This window comes from Malurus melanocephalus, unplaced genomic scaffold (assembly GCF_030028575.1).
Source record: "Malurus melanocephalus ecotype Western Australia unplaced genomic scaffold, MMel_1.1 scaffold_60, whole genome shotgun sequence".
NCBI lineage: Eukaryota > Metazoa > Chordata > Aves > Passeriformes > Maluridae > Malurus > Malurus melanocephalus.
The window spans coordinates 2,612,868-2,624,664 of NW_026623292.1; the positions used below are offsets into that span (position 1 = coordinate 2,612,868).

The window sequence follows — 11,797 nt, forward strand, 5'->3', positions numbered from 1 at the left end:
CCATGGAGAGAGAGGCCTTGCTCCCGAGATGGAACAGCCTGGCCTTGGGCCTGCACTCAGGGGACAAGGGACCCATGGTGCAGCAGTTTTGGGACGACTGTCTGCCCATGGGGGGACTCACGCAGCAGCAGATGTGTGTGGACTGCTGCTCGTGAGAGTGGAACCACGATGGAGAGGTTCACCGAGAACTGTCTCCCGTGGGAGGGACCCCACGGCAACGCAAGGGAAGGACTCCTCTCCCTCAGCATCCGATGATGAACTGACCAACCCCACACCCTGAACTGACCAACCCCACACCCTGAACTGACCAATCCCACACCCCGAACTGACCAATCCCACACCCTGTTCACCCCCCCTGCTTTGTAGTCGGTGRGAAGCGGGGAGCTCATACGCATGCACTCCAGCCTATGCAATCTTAGTGACACCGCTGCATTTAAAACCACGTGTCAGTTTCTTGTGCTGGGCAGCAAAAACAGTACTCCAGAAGCAGTCTCACAAGTGCCACAGTGAGCTAAAAATTACTTCTCTAGGCATGCTGGTTACAGCTTGCTAATGTAATCTGGGATGAGATTGACTTTGTTTGCCCCAACTGCCAAACTGTGCTTATTGTGTCCACCAGCACCACAGGTCCCTTTCTACAAAGCTGCTTTTCAGTCAGTTCACTTCCAGCATGTGCAACACTTGTCTTTGCAGAGCTTGGTGAGACTCCTGGCAATGCATTCCTCCAGCCTGTCTCGGTCCCTCTGAGTAACAGCCCTTCCCTCTGGCCTATCAACTCCTTCCCTGCAGGCTGGTATCCATGAATCTGCTGATAGTGCAAGCTCTCCCATTAGATCAGATCATTAGAAGTGAAGACATCAAATTGCATTTGCCCCAGAATCTGTCCCTGAGGACTGYGACTGGCAACCAGCTGTGGATGGACTTTGTACTGCCAGTCACAACCTGTTTGGCCTGGTATTTCAACCAGTTTTCCATCCACCTTATCATCTGCTTATCCTGTCCATATCTCACTACTTTGACTGGTAGGATACTATCAAAGACCTTGGGTAAAGCTCCACTAAAGTCAAGGTRAACAACATTCACAACTCCTTCCTCATCCACAGAACCAGTCCACCTCACAATGATCAACCAATCACGTTGATCAGGGTCAATTTGCCCAAGGTAAATTCATGCTACCTATTTCTCATCACCTTCTGGCAATTCATGAGCTCAGAAATGGTTTCTAGGAGGAAAAAGTCTTCCAGGAGACTGGGGTTAGACTACTTAGCTTGTAGTTCCCTGGATCCTCTTTCTCAGCCTTGAAGACAGAGATTACATTTGCCTCTTTCTTCTATCCATCATGGTCCTTCCCAACATCACAGGGAAGTTGATAGGCACAGTGCCATTGGCTAGATTTTGTATTTGCATCAGTGTAGTGTCCCATTCATCCATATTGGCCTTGCACCACATTTGCTTACCTTTCTTGACTTGGAATGGACCAATTCTGTTTTTTGAGAAGGTTGCTATTGAAGGTCAGCTAGCTGTGCCAGGGCAACTGTCTGTCTCTCATGTGACCTTGCCCAGCAGATTCCCAAACAAGTTGAAATTTGCCCTCTGGAAGTCAAGACTGGTAATTTTATTATTTGTTTTGTTTGTTTACCTCAGGATTTCAAACTATACAAACTCAGAGTGATAGCCAAAGCTGCCTTCAGCCTCTACATCCCCAGACAGATTGTTCATGAGTAGTAAGTCCAGCCTGGACTTATTAGAGCTGGACTCCTCTAGTTGTCTCACCAATCACCTGTGTAAAGAAATTGTCATTGGATTTTCTGCTCTTAATCCATGCTTCAAGTGCTGACATGTTCACAACCTGGTGTTCCATAAAACAAGGAGTTGCACTTCCACAGCAGAAACCTCACTTTGCCTTCAAAACCTGAATATCCTTATCACCTGCCACAGGGAATCCGGGGGAGAAGGCTCATGTAGCACTGCTGTAGTGCTGAGAAATACTGTGGCTCTCATGCAAAGGGCCAGTAACATATCMCAAGGGTAAATGTGATAAGGTTAGAAATGTGGTGCCAAGGCCTCTTGTGACAGGTGCTACCTTCATCATCTCTGCCGAGGCTAGGAAGGGACAAGGAGACTGAGGGGACATTCTCACGTTGTTGGTGCTAGCAATCGAGATGAGTTGAGCAGCCCTATCCACGTTGAGTCCTACCCACTCACCAGTRTCCAAGGAACCCACAGCGCACTGAGACTCATCAGTGCCATGGCTGGCGTGTTTGTACCTATTTCATATAGGYTTTTACAAGCTGTAACAGTGCTGGAGATGACTCCATATTGCCATATTTCACTTGCCAATGAGCTTCCTTCATAATGTCATGTGCCCAAGAAGCCTTGATACAGTGAGGATTAGAGCTGCTTTCTTGAGGGAAGACAGGAGAATGGCCCCATACTGATTCAGTAATAAAGAGTTTTGTCAGTTCACAGCTCCTGCTTATTTAATGCGGCCATTCAATTCTGAATTTAATGATGTTTTCATAACTTTTCGAGTCTGTAATTCTGCTGTTCAAGCTCCTGAACTCTTCTTGTTCTAAAATAATGATGAATTGAAAATTTATCAGAAATACATGACCTTCTGAGGAAGCTAAGGCTCCTGGTTTGCACAGGAGATGACAGGACTCAGACTCTGTAAGTCATAATGAATGAAAAGTTGCCTTTGGAGAAAACTTGTAGAGGCACATCCACATCTTGAATGTCTAACAAACAGAAAACAACTCACTCTCTGTATGATACTTATTGTAGTAGGTCACATGACCTCTCAGCGCTGGCCCCAAGAGAAGCTTGTGTGGAGAACTCCTTGAATCATATCCTACACAAAAGGGAGAAAAGTCTCTGAGCTCGGGTAATGGGGAATTGTAGGTCCTGAAGGTAACAGAGTCTCTGCTAGGAAGCACCTACATTCTTAAACCAAGCTATTTCAGTTACCATCCATGCACAACTTTGTACATGAATAAGCCCATAAYGTCATTGATGATTTCACAAATATGCAGTTATGTTTTTAGATTATAGGAAAAGCTCTTGAAATAGGAAAAATCTCTGTGAAAACTGAGTTTTGTGTCAGTTGAAGAGTCATGTTTGGTATCTCCATATGTAATAATTAGCTGTATCTCTTTTATCATTTAAAACAGATAAAACTTCAAATAGCTATTTGGAGAAAAGATAAAAAGGATTTAAAGGATTTTAAATGAAACGAAAAACTTTGAAGGATGTCAACTGTATGTGAGACACCAGTGGCAACAGTTAAAGAAAAACTGTGATGCTCCCCTCCCAGTTCAGTCTTGAAAATTCTGAAGCACCTGGCTCCTTTTATTTTACATGACATGCTGAACTAGGCCCTGGTTTAGAAGAAAGCTGAAGTGAGAGAAAAATTCTACAAGAGCAAGTGCTTTATATCGTGATTCTCAAKTGCATGTGAAGCACAATAGCTGGGCTAGAAGAGTATGGACTTTTAGCTAAGATACGACAATTTTGCTTTTAAAAAGAGGAAAAAATAACCTATCCTGAGTTTTCATTTCCATTCTGACTTTCCATATGCTCTGCTTTATTCYAATAATAAATGCAGATTCTCTTTTATAATGTCTTATTGTGAAAGAAGATTTTTCATTGAAGAACATGAATTTACTAAACTTTGACTTCTCTGAGCTTGTCTCGAGGTCTAAACTGCACAATATTTCTTCTTCATTCAGAGGCATTTGACATGTCCTTCTGGAGCCATCCAAGGCTTCCAAGAAATTTGAAGGCTATACCTGTACTGGGACTTTCACACAGGATTAGCCATTGGATTATTCTGCAGAAACCAAACCCTTAGCTTTTGAAGATAAAGGTGGTAAAGGGCTGATGATGCCCAGCGCTGCACTATTCTGGGCTTCAGACGAACCCTTTTCCATCACTGAAATAGTGAAATTTCCACTGTGAGCTGTTAGAAGAGCTACCCCCCTTTTTATTTTAAAGTATAGCATGGATTTGATACAATTGCATGGGGAGGCTTTCTAATTGAACGTCAACAGTTTAAAGTCTGTACTTCTTTTTCAGTTGCTTAACTTTACTGTTTGTAACATAAAATAATGAGATTAACTGCAATTTCATTCTTCTCTCCACACTTATAGGGGCATCATGAATCTGCAGATAGATATTCTGTAGCTCCAGAGGCTAAGTGCTGCTGAGAGGAGGTTGAAGAAGTGGAAGATGGAAAGGAGTATAAAATGGATGAGATTTACCAGAAGTTAAAACAAATGGGTCTATGGAAGGCAGCAGTAGAGTAGGCAGTGTTTTGGTACTTTACCATTCAGGTTTAATGTTGATTGAAAACATTAATCTTACCAAAATCAAGCCTGGAATATATGTCCTCTGTCTCTTTTTTCTGCATGAAAACATATAGGAAGCAGAGCCACTCCTACAACATCCCTKATTTGCAAGATTTTAGATGTGGAATTTATTTCACATATGCATTTATTTTAAAACTTGTCCACATAAAAATAAAGGTGGAAAAAAATAGGGGGGGAGGGGGGGGGAGCATATAGCTGCTTATAAAATGAAAGTTAGTTTTCAGTTTTCTTAAAGACACCACAAGATGACAGTTGTACCCTACCTGCCCTGAAAAATACAGAGCACAGTTAACTATTCAGCCAGGTGCACTTCTTTCAAAATGCCTGTGGCAACTGGGCTAAGCAAACTAGAGGAAATATTTATCAAAAGAGCCACCATTTTATCATCCTTTTAAAGAGCAACAAGGAAGTGCTAGCAGCACCTAATTGCCTTGACTTTGGGTTTCTTCCACTCCCACATCAGTGATAACAARAGGGACAATGTTCTGTCCTGCTGTTGGTATCTGAATAGTGTGGATGCTGGAGCCTTTGAAGGTGGAATAGAGGGAGTCCTGCCTTTCTCTGATTCTTATTTCTATACTCTCTTGCACTGATGAAGCCCTTCACACAGTGGCAGCAAGTCCCTTTAAAAGGCAACTTTTTTGTCCTGTAAATTTTCAGCTGCATTAATCTTTATCTATGTTGCAATACAGATATGTGAAATGCCAATGCCAAGAGGAAGGAAGGAAGGAAGGAAGAAGAGGATGAATATATATGGTATGCTTGTTTTTGGAAGCAGCACCAGTTWAAGCAATCTTAAACCGTGGAACTTGCTGTTACCTAACTACTAGGAGTGGCTCCAGAACTTGCCACCAGTTTTGAATATTTAGTGCCTAAATGTAGAAAGCCACTCTGCTGGAGGGCAAAGCAATCACTAATATTCAGAAACTAGCTAGTCAGGCTACAAATGCTACACATTCATGAGCTACTAGCTTGGCAAGTCAGCTACTGTATTGTTAGTGGTATCATAATGTAAATTATTTACCTGCAGGTTTTCAGCATCAGGGATTTACCCAAAATCTCGGCTGTTCCTATAAAAAAACAGCACCATGACAGACTCATGTTGGTCAAGAGGAGATATGAATACTGTGCATGCATATTTTCATGTTCAGAGGTGATCCCAAGAAACTGCCTCCTTAGTTACATTACATTCCATATTTTGAGGAGATGTGAACTTTTGTATCAAAACTTGTCCAATAAAAGATCTAGGAGTTTAGAGATTATTCTTCCCCAGAGGTTTAAGTGACTCTTACAGAACATGCAATATTTGTCCCCAAATTATTTTATGTATGCAGTCTTAAGTTAATACATAATCTGGCACACAATTCAAGAGCTACTTCCTGTAGTAGCTAGTTTGTGGTAATGACATGTCATTTCTGTAGATTGTGTAAACTGCTGGCTCTGTTTTCACACTTCAATAAAATCTGTTTGCAGAGCTTGTACTTCTCCTTTCATTACAATTAGGCAGAAGTTCAAACAACAAAACTTCACTGTTCATGTCTGTAAGTTAAATAACAACTGTGAAGTATAAGATGTTTTTAAACCAATATAACAATGCACAAAACASTGCTAAGTTGTACTGAAATTGCAGTGTACTTTAAGAAGTGACTGATGTGCAAAGGAGTAACACAAGTACTGTCTTCTTGCAATTCTCCCATGTCCTCTCCATACACTCTTACTTCTTGACTGAGTAAGTGGTTCATCATGGATTATATGAGAAAGAGCTTAGTACGGCTAAACTGGGATCAAATACTATAAATGTATATACATTCAAATTATGCCTTATATCTTATATTCAGACAAAAAAATGTATTTTCATGTTAACAATCAATTTCTTCCACCTTTACAAAAAYGCTGAAAACTCATTTTTTAAGATTAAGATATATATTAAGTATTTCAAAGTTGTAAACCCTTACTAAAAKTTAATTGGCAACACTGCTGCAGAATATTAACTCAACTGGTTTCTTTGCAAGTATCTTTACTTACCATCTTTGAGTAAAGAACTGGCAGCAGTTTTGTCTGATTAATTTTGACATGAGTGAAGGATGATAAAGCCAACTGTTTATCAGTACTTAAATCCTCACTACTTTTAAAGATCCATGAGACATTAAACACAATACTAGTACTCCAGTTTTAAGAGAAGATCCAACATTTCCTGGGAAACGATGMTGAACTCCTGGACTCCAACAGACAGACATGTATATACAAACCTCTTTTAGGTAGTTGAGTTCAGGTCTAGGAAGGATTGCTGGGAGCTGTGAGTTGAAGAGCTCCTGTTCTCTGGCTGATAGGTGGGGGCACCGGCACAAAGAACAGTGCACAAGCGATGCTGGTATGGTGCTGCATTTGATAGTTTGCACTCCAAGGTGCCACCCGAGATAGCTGGCCTGCAGTGGCCTCTCCTCCTGCCACACCCAGGCTCCTGCATATGCCTATTTACTACTTCCTTTCCAAATGTTAAACTTCCCATAACTTTATTTGCATTTACAAAGCTGGGGGTTTGAATATTTACAGCTACTCCATATTTAAGATCAGCAAGCATTACTAAGGCATTAATAAACTAACCCAATTTGGTTATCAGTGGTTTTGCTTAAACTAATTTTAAGCTTGTTCCCAATATCCAGTGCGCAGTACTCTGGTGTGGCAATGGACAGAACTCCATCAGACAGGACACCCACTTTCAAAACACCTGGAGAGCTGCAGTGTTTCAATGTGCATGACAGTTTTAAAAGGCTAGTGACTGCACAGCATATGTTTTCTGGTGGAGTTTTGTCATCTACTTAGGCAGGAGGAGATGTGTTGAGCTACCTAAAAGGCCATATAAAATCCTGCCTGCCAGTTTTTCCTTCAAAAATCYGCAAACGTCACATCCCCTCACTTTCCATGAAAACATGTTCAAGAATATTGAAGCTGCTTCAATGAYTTTTTAGAGGAGTGCCTGTTTCTCTCCAGCTGGCAATGAACCAGTTGCAGGCACACAGAAGTCAAGCTACACTGATCTCTATACTTYGGAACCACAAGTGGCCATCAAAACTAGCAAGAACAGACAGAAAGCAAGTAWTTCTTTCTGTGTCCTCCCTGGAACCAGAAGAGCACCAAAAAGCAGACTTGTGGTGACTCTTCATTAGAACAGATGTTCAGTATATCATCCAAAAACCTMGTGGAGTATTCACTGAAGAATTTTTTTACAGAACAGTATTACTGAATTCAAGCTATAAACCGCTGAATTCTACACTAATTGTGCTTATGAAGATCATATACTGGAATTGGAAACTTTTCCCTCTCTCCAGCTATAGGGGTTTTTTGGTTTTACTTTTTGTTTGGAGTTGGGTTTTTTTTTTTTGTTTTCCCCTCCCCAAGTAAAAAGTATGTGACCATGGAGTAGCCCTTGGTGTTCACAAGATATGTCCCAAACATTTTGCAACAATGAGATGGGGAGGCGATAAGGRGAAATAAAGCAAACAGCTGTGTAAAGCCCTTCTATCATTCTCAGACCTAACTGAAGCCTACCACAGTAGTACCAAAGTGGGAACAAAAAAAAAACCTTAATATTATAAACACTAGCCATTCATCAGTCAGTCCTTTCTTAAAACTTAAATAAGTAAAAATAAAAAAGGCAGACAGTACTAATTAGGCTAAGCCATTGTTTGCAATGAAGCCACCAGAACCTCTTGAGCAGAGATTAGCAAACTAAGTAATCTTTTGGGAATTCTCCCTGGCCATTCAGCTAGTTAACAAAACTAYTCCATTCTTTCACTGTGATCCTGTGACAAGTTAGGACTGGATGTGGTGATCACAGGCCCACATAGCAAGGATACAGTCTGGATACTGTTCAAAACTCAGTCTGTGTGCCTAACATAACTGCTCCTGCTACCCAGGGCCCTAAGTCCATCTGAGGAAGCCAGAATCAAGAATAGCCCCTATAAGGAATATTTTTTACTACTTAGAAGTACAGGACTTGCTACCTTCCTCTCATATAATGTCTCTGTACTGGACAACGTTATTCTGACTAATAAGCATTATACTGGAATGTGGTAAGYATAGTAAAGGATAGCTGGCTTCCTCTATTTGAGCCCAGTGCACAGGTATTTTGCAATCGCATTGCATATAATGACTATAAATGCAAATAGAGCCAAACAGTWACTAGGATATGTTTTCAGGGCTGAAATCCAATAGAGCTTCAGATTCTAGAACACTTTATAAGAAAAAACAATAGAAGATATGCTGGTTTTTTCTGACCTTAAAACAAAGTTTTAACAGCTCCCATTTTTATTCAAGTAAAAAAAAAACCCCTCTTCATGTACTTGAAAAGGCCTTTACTGTCAAGAGAGAATTTGAAATTTAGTGGGAGAATAGCTTTTGAATCAGGGATATTCCTTTTGGGCAGTTTTCCTATTGAACACTGTGATAAAGCCATAAGCTTTTGAATCTCAAGCTGCACATCCACAGCAGAAAACAACAGCAATAAAAAAWATATTAAGAGCTAGAAACTGGGTTTTCTGAAAAGCCTGTGACATCAGCAATGCTGCAGGTTGGTCCTCGCAGACTTCCTCCTACGTGAAGCAGCAGCAGGGACATTCAGGCTGGGGCTCGGCTGTGCTCCGTGCTCCCTCTTCTGGCATCCAAGCCCGCGCAAAGAGCCAGCAGCAGTCTCGGGGGGGAGGGAGGGATAGGGGATGTTGGGAGGCTACCGCAAATGCATCCTGTTGGGTACACACCACTTCTATTTCTGTCTTTATCAGGGATTTACAGAGTAGCGACTTGCTTGTATCGAATTGGCTGCCTCCAACGAAGTGCTTCTCATTTTCTGAGTTCCAAATTCGAGCCTCGGGAAACTAAACGCAGAAATATCAAAAATCTATCATATGCATACAGCCTTCTCAGTACTGCAAACGTTCTGAGGAACAGAGCATCCCGATAACCTTGCACTAGGAAAGCCCTAATAATGCAGACAGGACCACAGCATGTACCCACAAGTTCAAGAAAAAGCCTATCGCTGAATTTAACACAGCTCTAAAATTATGGCTAGCACTCCCACTGCTGAACAACCTCTACCCTCAAATAACCTGTACATTATATTCATGGAAACTGTGCTTTGATTAAATGAAAACCAACCCAATTTAGCAGCCATTCTTTTATTGAATCCCTCTATGCCTTAGCTTTCTCAGCATTATAGTGATGATAATGCTACTAGTTCAGAATTTTGGGAACTCATTAGTATGAGCATTCAGATACTCTCCTAATGATCACTCTAGAAAAGCCTGCAGGAAAAGCAAAAAAAAGGAAAAAAAGAAAAAAAATCTCCTTTCAGATAAACACTTAACATCTTGCAGATACAGAGATACATTCTATTTTTTTTTAATTCAGTGAGCAGTTTCCATCTCAAACTGAAGGATCATGCATTAAAAAAAGTGATCATATAATTAAGGATTATCATAATATGCATGCATCACAGATGCAAAAGTGAAGCAATGAGCACTGAATTTTTCAGCCTTAATTTTTATATATGTTAAGCTTTGCATGTAATTTTTTTTATTATTTTATGTTCAGATGCAAACAGAAACTATTAGACTTTTATTTAAAGTCAAGAACTCCTCGGCGGATAAAAAAATTAGTAAATTGAATGTCTATGTATTTTCTTCTATAAATAAGTAAATTGATCCTGATATGAACCTGGCTGTAGCTAGTTACCCAAATATTAAAAAAAAAAAAAAAATATCAAAAACATCTTTGAAAGTTTAATTAGCATATTTTGGCAAAAAGAGATGATTTCTTAGAACAAATATTAAATGATATGGGGAAATTTGCCCTATCAAATACATACTATAATTTCTGTATATTACTGCAAACATGACACAAACACCTGGATTAAGGATACACAACTCCATTTTCATAATTTCTAAGCACAACTAATTCCAATGGAACACCATGGAGGCTCTGTAACAGCTTGGCAACCTCTCAAAGGAAAAACTGTGACATTAATTTTCTTCAAGCAARGTGAAGAATGAGCCTGGATTTATTAAAATAGAGGTAACATATGAAACACAATATTCTAAGGGTTTCATTCACAGATATGCTTACTTTACTTTTATTGTCTTATAAATCCAGCCAAACTTGCAGCATTAAAGAAAAAAATAATCTATTTCGACTTTGTAAAGTATCACTACAATAACTTGAAGGATGAAACAAAACAGGAAGTTGTTTCATTCCGAGAGACCATTCGGTAAATTCAAGCCACTCCTGTTTAAACTGGGGAACTTACTATATGCAGTCTGCAGTGCAGCATGTGACTCAAGCCACTAGGAAGTTCATGTTCAACAAACCGGAATAAATTACTTTTAACAATAAAGAAAGTCTAATTTCTTGATTTGCAATCAAGTGTGAACAGTACTAAATATTCCKGAATCAGCAAAAGATGGAAACAAACTTAACTTTATGGTACATGCACCTGAGGAGACCTGTATCTAAAGTCACCTATGACGCTGCTGATAGCACATAGAGAGAGGGTTCTCCCACACACAATCATATTTTTCTCACTCCCTTGCTCAAGTCCACATTTTCTTTCATCTCCCTTTTTTGTTCTTCAGGATTGCAAGAATTTTTTCAGTTTCTTGACTGTCATCCATTATACGTGAGGGAGCCTCATGGAGGGAAGAGACCTTTAGCGTGCCAGTTCCCCACTCTGCACACAAGCTAGATAAGGACAAGGCTAAACAGACTGGCTTGCGTAACACATTTGAACATGGCTGCTCCAAAAACCCACACATTGCACTTTTGCCTCTTGGTAAAGGGTTAGAGGACTATGCTCACTTTTCTCTGAACAGTATTAAGTGCATCTCGGCTCAGAACCAGACACTGACTCTGCTCTGTGCATCAACTGATTTTAAATATAGCAACCCCGAGAGCCTCAGAAGCCCCAAAAATCAAGAATTTATATAGTAGCATACATGCACTCCCTTTCTGCTTTTTCCTAAGCAATTTACATTTTTTACAAAGACAGTTTGCAACGAGATTTTGGGTTACATTAAGGTTCAAAATTCAGAAGTAGTAGCAGTTTAGCCTAATAAACATTTTTATAATATCTGGAGATTAACAGTCATAGACTCCCATAAGAGCTTCAAATGCTATCAGGTTTCCACAAGCAACAGGAACTGATACTCGACTACATTCAATAGCCCTCTACAGTAAACAATTTCAAAAACTGTTTCTCATTAGCCTTTTTCTCAGTTATGTTAGACACAACTGCAGTTAAAAGTTTAGGTCCTATGTTTTAAGCGTCATTTTCAATTTAGGTATCCCATCAGCATTTGACCAATGCACTAAGTTTGAAGGGATTTGTTTTGCAGTTCCTTTGAAAACAAAAATACTTGCTTTTATCTGGACAGCACAAC

The 11,797-nt window shown here is 40.1% G+C and overlaps 1 long non-coding RNA gene across 5 annotated transcripts in view; it reads right to left on the minus strand.

Annotated features, from left to right (window-relative positions):
- Positions 1-7,905, minus strand: part of LOC130573617 (uncharacterized) — a 64,046-nt gene extending 56,141 nt beyond the window's left edge. For 4 of the 5 annotated variants that reach the window (XR_008965335.1, XR_008965338.1, XR_008965334.1 and 1 more), the window contains exons 1-2: positions 6,617-7,905; positions 5,392-5,437 (exon numbers count right to left, since the gene is read on the minus strand). This is a non-coding gene — a long non-coding RNA (uncharacterized LOC130573617). The remainder of the gene's footprint in view (positions 1-5,391; positions 5,438-6,616) is intronic. The other variant, XR_008965337.1, reaches the window with a different exon arrangement.
- Between the last annotated feature and the right edge of the window lie 3,892 nt (positions 7,906-11,797).